This window comes from Mirounga angustirostris, unplaced genomic scaffold, assembly GCF_029215605.1.
Source record: "Mirounga angustirostris isolate CCGP_5_RB_7025 unplaced genomic scaffold, mMirAng1.0.hap1 SCAF_5, whole genome shotgun sequence".
In the NCBI taxonomy this organism is placed as follows: domain Eukaryota; kingdom Metazoa; phylum Chordata; class Mammalia; order Carnivora; family Phocidae; genus Mirounga; species Mirounga angustirostris.
The window spans coordinates 81,309,990-81,324,440 of record NW_026991713.1 but is presented as its reverse complement, the minus strand read 5'-3'; the positions used below and the strand labels follow the sequence as shown (position 1 = coordinate 81,324,440).

Genomic DNA, 14,451 nt, shown 5'->3' with positions numbered 1-14,451 from the left:
ATCTCACTGTGTTACAGAAACAGTAGGAGGCATTTTTTAATGTTGAAATCTACAGAGCAGGCCCCTTACAACATTAAAAATAAGGTACATAAGTAAGAAAAAAAGTATATTTAAAGAGAAAATTCAGTTACTTGCATTATACATTTATGTTTTAAAAAAAGAGCCTGATTTACTGATAAGTACGACAAATAAAAATGCTTTTCAGCTTTTATGGCTAGTTAAGTGTGAGAAACATAATGTGTGCGTGTGTGTATAGAGAGAGAGAGAGAGAGAAAGAGAGAGGGAAATTAAAAATGTTAAAATCGTAAAGGAAATAAAAATATAAAGAAAATTAGGGAATTCAATAACTTGGGGAAGGACCCACAGAAAAGATTTAAAAAAATGACCAACCCACATAACAAACATTCAGGGAATAATATTTTCCTTGTATTGTTTAAGACATTGCTAAACAGACTTAAAAACCATACTGCAATTTTATAACCTTGGGCATAAACAGGTAGATTGCACCTAAGTATTTTTCCACCCAGATGAACTAGCTCTGAAAGAACTGGAGGCTGGAAGGAGCTAATAGAACTGAACTCTCCAATTCCTCTTACCATAAATTAATTAATTAACTAATTAATTTATTAACTAACTAATTAATTTTTTAAATGATGATCTAAACTTTGACCTTGACGTTGGAAATTAAGCTCATACAAACCTGGAAATGTTCATCTCTCTCAGCCTCAGGTGCAAGCAGAGAGAGCTCACCCTGTGTATGCCTCCTTCCTAGTGCTATTTGTAGCAGAATAATTTTGCATTGGTTCCTCAAACCCTTACTTTTCCCCTCTCCGGCCACTGTACATATTAGGTCACTTTTTATCCAGGGTCAAAGCATAAGCAGGACTGCTAGACATTAACACATATCATTGCTGTGATATTTTTGTTCAAAAATGTGATGGTGACATTGAAGTTAATCTCAAAATCAGCTGTGAAAAAACTGTCTAGAAAAGGTTGAAACATTGACATTTCTTTAAAAAAATCTAGTAGGACTGTGCCTTCAATAGTCTTTAGAATTATTTTAATTAGCTTTGCCTACTTCCTAATTTGCTAGCTGCCTATTTCTTATTTTATTTTAGCAGTTATTTTTAACCTAGAATCTATTTAAAGCATTAAGATAGGCAAAGAGTGGAAAATCATTACCGGAACGTTTGGTTGTTAAAAAAAAAAAAAAGAGAGAGAGAGAGAAGATTTGCATCACTTTTTTTTTTTTTTTTTCGTTTTCTCTTTTTCCTTCAAGGGATAGCACTAACAACTTTTCAGAAATTCTAATAATGTTCCTGGTCAATTCAGGGTTGATAGGGTGTGGTAACCATTTCATGGATTAAGCAAGAGATCTCACATGTTTCCTCCATGGGACTTCATGCCCATTTTAAAAACAGAGTAGAAAAAAACCTCTTAAGTGAGAGTAGTATTGAGAATTCAATTTCCCATCTCTAAAAGTTATAACTGAAAAGATATCATGACTAAACCACAGTCATGCACTTTGAACGTGGCTGCTTTGCCAATTCCTTTTCCAAATGACAATCTAGTGTTTTCTATCCTTCTGCTCAATGGTTTCAGTGAGTGTTGGTGTTTTCATATGTACTCTAAGGGGACTAATTTATTATACTTAACGCTTTAATTTTTAAAATTTCTAGGTAATAATTTTTCAACCATTGATACAATCTAAATTCATAACCATTCATTATCATATGTGGGAGATTATATTATTCTTCCCACCTATAGCTCCCACGTAATGTAAGTCCATGTTCTTTGCCTTGTAACTTCCCATGCCTTTCTAGGCAGCATGTACTATCCTGTCACATTGTTGGGCTGGCTAACTGATTGGCTTTGGCCAATGGGATGTGAATGGACATGATGTATGACACTTCTGAGCAGAAACTATAAACATATTTAGATGATTTAATTTGGCCTCTTATATTCCTGTCTCTACCATTAATAACAGCATTTCTGGACAAAGACAGCCCCTGTAGCTTTGGTTCTTTAGTCTGGGATTTGAGGATATATAGAACAGACCTGAACAGACCTGGGAAGGGTCTAGCAGAGCCACAGCCAACTGACAGACCCGTGAACCAAAAATAAATGTTCAGTGTTGAAGGCCACTGAAATTTGAGGGATGTTTGTTATCATAGCAAAAATGCTTAATAGACCATACCATAAAACAAAACAAAACAAAAACTAGTGAGTCAAATTTATTTGTTGAAAAATGGAGGGGCACCTGGGTGGCTCAGTTTGTTAAGCATCTGCCTTCAGCTCAGGTCATGATCCCAGGGTCCTGGGATCGAGCCCCATGTCAGGCTCTCTGTTCAGTGGGGTGCCTGCTTCTCCCTCTCCCTCTGCCTGCAGCTCCCCCTGATTGTGCTCCCTCTGTCAAATAAATAAAATCTTTAAAAAAAAAAAAAAAGAAAAGAAAGAAAGAAAGAATGGAGAAAGGTAGCACCGCAACTTAGGGTAGAGATAAGAGTATGACACAGCTAGACAAAGCTTTGGGTTAAGTTTCAATGGTGTGTTCTGCTACTTACTCACTTTGAACATTGACTACTATTTATTAGTTTTCTACTGCCACTTAAAAATTACCCCCAAACTTAGCAGTTTAAAATAATAAACATTTATAATGTCATCGTTTCTGTGGATCAAGAATCCAAGTGTGCCTTAGCTGGGTAGCTCTGGCTCAAAGTCTGTCATGAGGTTGCAGTCAAGCTGTCATCTGGAGTTGTGGTCTCAGCCATAGGCTAGACTGGGGGTAAAGGTGGAGGATCTATTTCCAAATTCACATGGTTGTTGGCAGGCCTTGGTACCCTGTCACATGAATTTCCTCATGGGGTTGCTTTAACTACATGGCAGCTATTTTCCTTCAGGGCAAATGATTCAAAGGAAAGCAAGGCAGAGCACTCAAGATGGAAGGTGTGGTCTTTTATAATCTAATCTGCAAAGTGACAATCCATTAGTTCTGTCATATTCTGTTCATTAAAAGCCAGTCAGTAGGTCCAGTCTATTCACAAGGGGAGGGGAATATACAGGATGTAAATACCAGGAGGCAGGGATTGTCAAGAGCCACCTTAGAGGCTGCACAACAATCAACAGCACTGGATCTCTCTGAGCTTCAATTTCCAAACCTGTAAAATGGGTATAATTGTACCTACCCTGCTTACCTTGCAAAACTCTTGAAAGGTCAAATGAGCAAAAATATGTAAAAGTGCTTTGTAAACTGTATAGTATTATACAAATGTAAGATGTTTTTGTTTGTCTGGGTCTTACAAGAGGCAGAAACCCAGATGGGATTAAAGGTGCAAGGATTTTATTAGGGGAAACATCTGTAAAAAGAAATGAGGAGGAAGGTGGGGGGGGGTGTTAGATCATAACTGATGGTTAGCGAAGAAAAGAAGGAAAAAGTGTTGTGTAGAAGCTTACTATGACATCTAAGGAAAGTTAGGCAAGGCTTTTTCAAACCAAAGCAGCCTGTCAAAGAATCCCACATCTCCCAGGACATGGTCTGCTTTGGTATCCCTACTGTACTCAGTCACTGGCTATGAGCAGCCCAGGGGAGGTTGAGCCTTGGTGCAAACATGGTGATGGCTTCATTCTCATCAATAAGGGTAACTGGGTTCCATTCTTGTTTTCTTTGTTTGAATTCTATCTTGGTGCCATTTCTAGTATTTCTACTTCTAGAACGGGGGCCATCTGAAATGGCTGCCAGGGGCCCTACTGACAATTTCTTATCTGAATTTCCTCCCAATGCTCTTTCTCGATCTGTTGGAACCCCCTCAACCCAGGCTGAACCTCTTTGAGTCTGACTGCTGGACTGTACCACCACCTGTTAAATATCACCACACCCTCTGGACACCATGCTCTACCCATGGGACTAAACTTCCTCTTTGCACCTGTATTTGGGCCTGCTCTTCCAGGGATCATCTCCATGCTAAGAGGTGGTTTTCATTCTAGTTCTGGATCCCTCTCAGGCTATTCCATTGGCCTATGGTTGTTAATAATAGTTGGAGCCAGATTTCTTGGGTTTTAATTCTTACTCTGCCACTTTCCTCTTAAGTTGTATGACATCTGGTAAGTCACTTAAACTGTGTCATTATAAAATGGGGATGATAACAGTACTTATCTTACAAAGTTTTTTTTTTGCTTTGTTTTGTTTTGTAAAGTGCTAAGACAATGCTGGATACATAGAAAGTATTCTGTAAATGTTAGCTATTATTATTTATTACTTCAAAGACTATCCAATGTACAAACTAAAATACCCTATGCCATTTAGAGCCCTGCTGTGATCTGTATTTGTGTCAATTCCATTTTGTATTAGGATAAGGAAATAAATAATTATGGGAAGAGAGAGGGATGAGAAGAGAGAAGAGAGAGAAAGAGAACATTTTTATGTGCTTTGATATAACTTTTGAAAGCCTTCTTAGTTCACTCCTAGGCTGTTTGTGCTTACCTACTAAATCTATATTGGGCTCTAAGCCTCAGTTGGTTTAACTCCTCATGTACTTTTTCAACTCTTGTTGGTTGACTTCATTGGTTAACTGCTTCATATGGTGTGGTCCTGGGTCTTGCTACCAGGCTTTGCCTCCTAATAATCAAGTTCCTATTACCAGGTTCCGGATCTGAACTCAGCTTCAATCCTAGTCAGAGAGATTGGGGAGGCAGGGATTAGGGCACAGCCAGCACTCATTTTTAGCTGTTTTTGTGCAATTTGGTCCCTTCTTCCTCTGCTTTCACGATAGGTTTGTTTTCTTAATTGCTTTGTTACTGTCTGAAATAGGGCCATCAATAAAGAAAAACAGTGTAGAATTTGTTCTAGAAAAGATGGAGGTGCTTTTGCTTGTCCAATTTGTTACCCTTCCTCCTTTTCTCCCTCCCTTCCTTTCTTTTTTCCTTTTTTTTTTTTTTTTTATTATACCTGTTCCCAAAGGCACTAATTCAGTATTGTATTTAAGTTTCAAGAACAGTGAATGGAGAGGTTTAATTAAAAACACTTTCAGAAACAGCCTTGTAGCTTAACATACAACTTCCATTGCCTCCTTCTCCTGCACAGTTGTGCTCCCCCCTCTGCTCCTTTTATCACTTCATTATCTCAAGCCAAATGTTGATTTGGTCAATTTCCTGTTTGAGTGTAAGCCAATCCCTTGAAGTTATTTCAGTATTGTGGTTCTTAAAACACAAGGTTTCCCTGTTATATTTCCACCATTTTAACACTTCATCTATTGTTTCTTTTTTTCTTAATGACAACCACCAATGGATATTTTCAAGTCTACCACTTAATAACTCCATGTGTTTTTGATACCCTAAACTCCACTGGTCTGTGTTGATAGTGACTAATCCTCAGAACTGTTAAAACAGTCTTGTGCAAATAGAGGTACATCAGAGGAATTTTTTATATGAAAACTTTATTTAGGGAGCCACTTTCTTTCCTGTATTTGCTTATTCAAACTTTCCATTTCAGCTTGTTTTGAAATACTGTCAAACTACATAAATCAGAGTTTCCTTTTTCATTTTTATTAATATAGCCTGATAAAATGGAACTAAAATTCTTGATTAAACGTTCTTCAAACTGGTTATCCTTGATATAAAAACACCTAAACCTTTTGTCAATTTCAGAGCTATAAAGAAAGGTCACTTTGTTGACTCTCCTTACTTTATGTCTGGGGACAACTAAAGGTCATAGAGGTTATACAATTTGTCCAAGACCGTCCATTTAGTTAGTTGAGAAAATGATATTTTCCTTCCGGTATGTGAACTCCCTCAAGTTAAAGCATGACAATGTCTTTACTGGTCTTTTTAATTCCTTTATTTACTGGTTTTGTTTTCAAATTCAGTAACTGTAAGTTAGTTTTTATTTATTTTTTATTTTTTTAAAAGATTTTATTTATTTATTTGACAGAGAGAGACAGCAAGAGAGGGAACACAAGCAGGGGCTGTAGGAAAGGGAGAAGCAGGCTCCCCGCTGAGCAGGGAGCCCGACATGGGGCTCGATCCCAGGACCCTGGCATCATGACCTGAGCCGAAAGCAGATGCTTAACGACTGAGCCACTCAGGCACCCCTGTAAGTCAGTTTTTAAAATCAGATTTATTTAAATATAATTTCCTATGCTGTAAAGTTAATGAATTTTAAGTGTATACTTTGGTAAGTTTTGACCAATTAATACAGTCATATAACCACCACCATAACTGAAATATAGAACATTTTCATTACTCCTCAAAGTCCCATCATGCCTCTTGCTCTAATGGCCTGGCTTATGGTGGTACCTTTTTTCTTTCTTTTTTTTTTTCCTTTCACTATAGTTTTGCCTTTTCTGGAATTTCATAGAAATGGTATTTTATAGCATGCAGTTTTATGTGCCTGGCTTTTTTCACCCATGTTGTATATATATATCTGTAGTTTGTTCCTTTTGTTACTAAATAATATCCCATTATATAAATATACTATAATTTGTTTATCTATTCACCAGCTGATGAACCTGGTTGTTTCCAGTTTCTGGTCACTATGAATAAAGCTAGTATAAATAGTCATATTCAAGTTTTTGGGCAATCATATGTTTTCAATTCTCTTCAGTAAAAACTTAGATATGGGATTACTGGTTTGTACATTAAATGCATACTTAGCTTTATAAGCAACTGCCTCCTGATAGTACCATTTTACATTCCCACCAACTGTGTATGAAAGTTCCAGTTGCTCTGCATTCTGCCAACACTTAATATGGTCAGTCATTGTCAGTTTAATCATTTTAATTGGTGTGCAGTGGTATCCAGTGTGGTTTTAACTTCCCTAATAAATAATAATATTGAGCGTCTTTTCATGTGCCTCTTTTTCATCGGCATATTTTCCTTAGGGGGAATGCTTATGTAAATCTATTGCTTATTTAAAAAAATAGGTTGTTTATTTTCTTATTAAGATTAAAATTATAGGGGCGCCTGGGTGGCTCAGTTGGTTAAGCGACTGCCTTCGGCTCAGGTCATGATCCTGGAGTCCCGGGATCCAGTCCCACATCGGGCTCCCCGCTCAGCGGGGGGTCTGCTTCTCCCACTGACCCTCTTCCCTCTCGTGCTCTCTGTTTCTCATTCTCTCTCTCAAATAAATAAATAAAATCTTTAAAAAAAAAGATTAAAATTATAATAGCACTGTAGGTGACAGATGGTGAGCTGTGGTGAGCACAGCATAATGTATAGACTTGTCAAATCACTATGTTGTACACCTGAAACTAATGTAACACTGTGTGTCAACAATACTTCAATTTAAAAAGAAAGAATTCTTTGTGTACTCTGCACATTAGTTCTTCATTGGATATATAATTTTTTAAAAAATTTTCTCCCAGATGAACCATGAGAAACTATGGACTCTGAGAAACAAACTGAGGGTTCTAGAGGGGAGAGGGATAGGAAGATGCGTTAGCCTTGTGATGGGTATTAAAGAGGGCACGTACTGCACGGAGCACTGGGTGTTACACGCAAACAACGAATCATGAAACACTACATCAAAAACTAATGATGTAATGTATGGTGATTAACATAACATAATAATAAAAAAATTAAAAAAAAATTTTCTCCCAGTCTGCAACTTGACCTTTCAGTTATTTAACAATATCTTTCAAAGAACAAAAGATTTTAATTGATGAAATCCAATTTATCAGATTTTCCTTTATGGTTTATGATTATTGTGTCCCTCCTAAGACATCTTACCTAACTTAAGATCTGAAAAACTCTCTCCTATGTTTGTAGTTTTAGATTTTGCCTCTATGTTTATGATCCGCTTTGAATTAACGTTTGTATGTGGTTTAGAGTCCATTTTGAATCTTCAGTCTTTTCATCACAGCACTGCCCTCTGCTGATTCTGTCACTTGCTTCATCCGCTGCTTAGACCAGTCTCTTCTGATGACGCCACTTCCAGGTCTCCAGATACTTCATACCTAGATTCCTGAAGTCTGCCTTTAGGTAGTTTCTTCAAGTGATCAAATTATCCCTCTTCAAAAAGTTTATCCCTCTCACAAAACTTTCCTCTACACATAAGTGTTTGTTCCCTTATACCTGCTTGTTACAGAGCTTAGGGAAGTAGGAAGTAGCCATAGCCAATTCCATTTAGTGGAAATACAAGAAGACGCCAGTTTAAAAAAAATTATAGGATAAAGGTCTTTTTAATTAAACTTGACTAGAACTCAAAGAATATTTAAAATATGTCCTTCTTCTTCCACTCAGGGAAAATGCTATTATCTCAAATAGAAGATACAAATAGAGGATGCATTGACTTGTCTCATTTATGAAAGCTAAATCTTTGGGGATCCCATTCAGCCTTGTCCCCTTCTTCTTGTTCAACATCCATAGCCTATCAGTGAGGGTCTAAACTGGAAGAAGTGGGAGTACTCCTTATAGAGACGTAGAGGTTTTTCAATATACAGCTAAATCCTTCTTACCACAAGTAGGAAGGGAGACAGGGCACCTCGACCCCCAAATGGTGAGAAGGGAATCTACATCCAAGCACACATTCCTGTGCTCTTAAAAGACATCTAGTTTTATAACATGCATTTTGACTTAAGGAGGAGTTCATGAAACCATACTGGATGCCCCATAGTTGGCCACCTTTTGGAGAAAGTGGTTCTAACTTTACTCCTCTCCCAACTTTGGTTGCTATTGCTCAAGCAGTTTCTCTTGGAGAAGTGGAGATAGCCATGGCCATCACCACAGTGGATTTTAGTGACAGAGGAAGCCAACGCATAAAAGCTGGCAGGAAGCAACTCATCCACCTGACAGGTGCTTAACTACCACTTACCCATGGAGTGCCCCCATGTCTAGTGTCACCAAAACAAATGTTGACTTTCAGAAATGTAAGATGGGTGGCTCACTCAGTTCAAGGCTGTTTTCTGAAGCCAATTAGGATAATTTCATGATTTCTTTTCAAATCTACCACACCTCTCAGAACCAGGAGAGCTGTGATAGAAGCAGTTGTTCTGTGTACCTTGAAAAGACTTTCCATCACTGGATTCTCAAGTCTTAAGGTTCTCTGCTTGGACAGAATACTATTGTAAAGCAGGTTTGAGGATTACATTTAAACAAATAAAAAAAAAAAAACCTGATTCAATCTGCAGAACTATATATCTACATATATCTTTACAGAAACACTATTACATTAAGTGAACATACCTGGAGCAGCCTCAAAAGATCTTGTTTCCTTTTAATAGAGACATTTGAACACAGGGATCGTGTTCTCTTATGTTCTTCTCTGACCATTATTTCCAAGCACTTTGAAAGTATTCAATAAATATTACTAATCTCCCCCGAGGTACACAGATCATAAACACAGACTGTTACTCAACCTGGAGAAAATGAAGAATAAATATTCCTAAAGCTTTGATATTCATACATTGTTATTTTTTTGTCTCTGCAGCAGAATTACTTACACAGGTAATTCTATGTAAAATTAGTAGATACTCCTACAACATGACACTAATACCAATTTCCTTCCAGTGAAACTGAGCACCAGCCTCTGCAGCTGAGTGCAGAGGTAATTCTTGCCATTTGAGTGACTGGGACTTAATATTTTTATACTAATTGACCATTAGTTAATATAATTATTTAAGGCAAAATTATATTTCTTCTTTCACATTAGTTTTATTGTGGGCAAAGGGAAAAAGAGCATTATTCTAAACTTTTCAGCACTTTGTCTTTTAAAATAAAGAGTAAAACCATGTCAGAGTGAAATTTTGTGACTCAGTGAAAATAATACAGACATCAGATGTGCGTGTTTGTGTGTGTGTGTATAAAATCGCCACCAAAAAAAAAAAAAAAGAACAAGATCAATCAGTACATTAATATATTTGAATGCTGAAATTCAGCGGAGCATGGATTAATTAAATTGACATAGCACCTCTAAATTTGTTAGTATGATTGTCCTAAGTTAGGCTGCAAAAAGACAGAGGGATTAATTAAGCCTTATATTGGATAAGACTAGAGCACAAATTAAAAGGCTCCTAACTGTAAATCCATAAGGAGCACTTACTAGTTGAAGGTCACGCTGCTGGTCACACGGCTCGATTACTCACTTTAAACTGTAAACTAACTAGACTATGGTGAGTCAGGCTTGTTTCCTTTCTCTTCTCTTCTGGCCTCCCCGGGGGGCTTCTCAATTCAAAGAAACTCCGAGAGAAACAGGCCACTTACTGTGAATAATCCGAAACAATCTATAAATTCAAAAGCAGTTGAAATTCCTAGAAGAGATTGAATGTTATAAGAATAAACGGGTTAGTATTTTAAAAGACAGAACTGCCCTTGTTTAATATCAAGGGAGTGTTAGCGGGACACAGGTTTTACAGTAACTTTCATTATTTATGTAGTGGGCTGTATCACTCTACACTTCGGGAAATGGAGTCCATGCACTCAGTCCAAGCAAATTTTAAAACAGAGGGGTTCTTTTTCTTTCCTTTCTTTCTTTTTTGAGCATAACAATAGCAGCATCTGTAATTAGTAGTTATCTACTTCTGCCACAATAAGACCAAGTACATAGAACTCTTAGAAACATTTAGACAAATTCAATCTATTGCTCTAAGAGGGAAAGATTACGTGTATTCAGACAAATTCAAAAGCAGAAACTTTGTAATTTATCAGAAATGAGAATGTTATTTATGATGGCTACAGGGAAAGAAAAAGGAATTGTTTTTACGCTAGACTAGTCTATACTTGATTCCAAATATATCATTTTTTTTTAAATGGAGATAACACCTTTCTGACCCTCAAATCTGTTTCCAATAGTAAAGAAAGACAATCGTATGTTTGGAACATCTTTCAAAGGACTTTGATTTCCAAGGACACCATCAAAGTTTTACCTTCACAAGGATTAACATCTTCGAATATTCATCATCACAGGAAGAGAGAAAGGAGGGGGAAATGCCAAATTCTGTATTTATTTTTAAATTTGTACAATGTAAGTACTATTCCTCAAGGCAACACATGGAAATGAGAAAAAGTTACGTACAAGTGGAGGCCTAGTCAGGGAAATATGTCAAATTTAATTCATTTCACTTCTAATATATATTGAGATTTTACTTTGTATAATTTATCATTAGTGGAAAGGCAAGCGAAATATAATTCCTACTCTAATAGAGCTTATAGTATCACTAGAAGTATATAAATTTTAAAGATAAATCAAAATGTTAATTTTATAGGAATAGGTACAAGGCATTTAATAATATAAAGGAGATTTCCCATTTAACTGGAAGTATCAGAAAATGCTTTAAGAACTGATAATTAATTTAAAGGATACATATTTCCGACGTGCAAATGTAACAGAAGGAGCATGGGCAAGAGGAGAACAAGACCAATGGGAAAAATTCTGTTCAGAAACAGGGTTGGGTCCAATTTGGTTGCCAGAAGGATAAAAAGGAGAGAAAAAAACACATGGGCAAAAATTTGTAAAAGTAGTTTGAGACAAATCTAGTTTTGAAGGTCATTCCACAGAGTTTGTCTTAACTTGGTAGGTCATCAGGAGATCGTGTTTTGAGCAACTGCACAAAGAACCATTGTCTGTTAATGAAATTTAGTTGAATTGAGGATTTGCCATAGTGCATAGCATGAATATCTATTTTTAAGGTAGAGATTAACCAGGATTGCTATTAAAAGAAAGAGAAATAGATTTAATATGTACAAATCAGGAAGGGTTATAACAAGTGTTATCTAACAAACATAATGTTAGCAATTAGTCTTTATTTATTTTTTTAAAAAGATTTTATTTATTTATTTATTTATTTGAGAGAGAGAGAGAGAAACAGCATGAGAGGGGATAGGGTCAGAGGGAGAAGCAGGCTCCCTGCTGAGCCGGGAGCCCGATGTGGGACTCGATCCCAGGACTCCGGGATCATGACCTGAGCCGAAGGCAGTCGCTACACCAACTGAGCCACCCAGGTGCCCAGCAATTAGTCTTTAATGTATTGGAGATAAATAAATGAAACTCTGTATAGCAGGTTAATTTATCTAGTGATGTAGCCTTACTGTCTACAATTATTGTCTGGTAGCATAGCAGGGGCCCATGTTATGTAGAACTCCTCCATGGGAGTTACTGAAGCTATTCTACGGCTAGACAGATGCCTAGGGCCACTTCATCAAACATGTTAACATTCTTCTGCTTTAATAATCCTTGCTATGTGCAAAAGAATGGAGTGCTGTGGTCTCTGGTGAACACGTTCTGGGGAAAATCCTTATGCTGGGTACATATGCAAGTGGAATTTTCTCTTATTCAGGCAAGAATAGAACCTGTTAGACTTCCTAATTTTCATAAGAGATTAACTTTACTACTTGCTTATGTGATATCCAAAGGATTTGTTGCAGATCAGCAATGAAGGTATCATTACTCCAAGTTCTTGCTAAAGAGAATACCTTGGTTCTTTTACCCTGTGCCTGTCAAAGCCTTGGCAGAAGAAATTGTTTTTAGGGATACTGGCTTGGGGAATGATCTATCATTAGGAATTCCAAAAATTTCTGAGTTCAAATTACCAACAGAGACCATGTATTTAGGCCACATCACTTTTGCCCTCAACAGAATGACTTACATTCTGGGTTCATTCTTGGTGTTGTACATTCTACGGGTTTTGACTAATGTATAATGACATGTATCTACCATTATAGTATCATGCAGAATAATTTCACTAACTTAAAAATCTTCTTTGCTCTGCCTCTTTGTCCTTCCCTCCCTCTAACTCATGGCAACCTCTGATCTTTTTACTATCTCCACAGTTTTGCCTTTTCCAGAATGTTATATAGTTGGAATTTTACAGCATGTAGACTTTTCAGATTGGCTTCTTTCACTTAGTATTTGCATTTAAGCTTCCTCCATATCTTTTCATGGCTTGATAGCTCATTTCGGTGCATACCACAGTTTATTTATCCACTCACCTACTGAAGGGTATCTTGGTTGCTACCAAGTTTTGGTGATTATGAATAAAGATGTTATAAACAACTGCATTCTGGTTTTGTGTGAATAAAAATTTTCAATTCTACTGGGCAAATACCAAGGAACATGACTGCTGGATCACATAAGAGCATGCTTAGTTTTGTGAAAAACTGCCAAACTGTCTTCCAAAGTGGCTGTACCTTTTGGCATTCACATCTGCAATGAATGAGAGTTTCCCTTGTTCCACATCCTCACCAGAATTGGGTCTTCTCAGGGTTCTGGATTTTGGCCATTCTAATGGATATGCAGTAGTATCTCATTGTTTTAATTTCCCTGATGACGTATGATGTGGAACATCTTTTCATATGCTTGTTTGCCATCTGTATATTTTCTTTGGTGAGATGTCTGTTAAGACCTTTGACCCTTTTTTGATTGGATTGTTAGTTTTCTTATTGTCGAATTTTAAGAGTTCTTTGTATGTTTTAGATAACAGTCCTTTATCAGATATGACTTTTGCAAATGTTTTTCTCCCAGTCTGTGGCTTGTCTTCTCATTCTCTTGACATTGTCTTTCACAGAGGACAAGTTTTTAATTTTAATGAAGTCCAGCTTCTCAGTTATTTCTCCCACAGATTGTGCCTTTGGTGTTGTATTTAAAAAGTCATTGCCATATCCAAATACAAATGGTTATCTAGATTTTTCCCTACATTATCTTCTAAGAGTTTTTGTAGTTCTGCATTTTACATTAGGTCTATGACCCATTCTGAGTTAATATTTGTGAAAGATGTAAGGTCTGTGGCTAGTTCAATTTTTGTATGTGGATAACCAGTGTTCCTGCAACATTAGTTGAAAATACTTTTTTTTTGTTCCATTGTATTATCTTTGCTCCTTTGTCAAATACCATTTGGTTATATGTATGGGAGTCTATTTCTGGACTCTCTATTCTCTTCCATTAGTCTAATTTTTTATTCTTTTTATTCTTTCACCAATCACACTGTTTTGATTACTGTAGCTGTGCACTAAATCTTGAAGTTGGGTAGTGATAGTCTTCTGACTTTGTTCTTTCCTTCAACACTGAGTTGGCTATTCTGGGTCTTTGCCTCTCCATTCACACTTCAGAATCAGTTTGTCCTTAGCCTCAAAATAACTTGCTGGGATTTTAATTGGGATTGTGTTAAAGTGATAGATCAAGTTAGGGAAAACTGCTATCTTGACAATATTGAGTCTTCCTACCCATAAAAAAATCTCTCCATTTATTAAGTGCTTCACATAGAACTCACACTTCACACTCTTTACACACTTAAAACTTCAGAGCTTTGTAGTTTTCCTCAAATAGATCTGGTACATAGTCTGTCAGATTTATATGTAAGTCTTTTATTTTTCTTAGTGTTAATGTAAATGATACAGCATTTTAAATTTCAAATTCCACTTATTCATGCTGTTATATAAAAAAGCAACTGACTTTTGTATATTAACCTTGATGCTGCAAACTTGCCATATTTGTTTATTGGTTACAGGAGTTTTTGGTCAATTCTT

At 36.6% G+C, this 14,451-nt stretch overlaps 1 long non-coding RNA gene across 1 annotated transcript; it reads right to left on the bottom strand.

Moving 5' to 3' along the window:
• Positions 1 to 4,486: 4,486 nt before the first annotated feature.
• On the bottom strand, positions 4,487 to 10,257 carry LOC135364337 (uncharacterized). Its single transcript, XR_010411216.1, has 3 exons — positions 10,034 to 10,257; positions 9,178 to 9,350; positions 4,487 to 4,667 (listed from the first exon to the last, which is right to left on the bottom strand). It is a non-coding gene; the product is annotated as an uncharacterized LOC135364337 (long non-coding RNA).
• Positions 10,258 to 14,451: the final 4,194 nt, after the last annotated feature.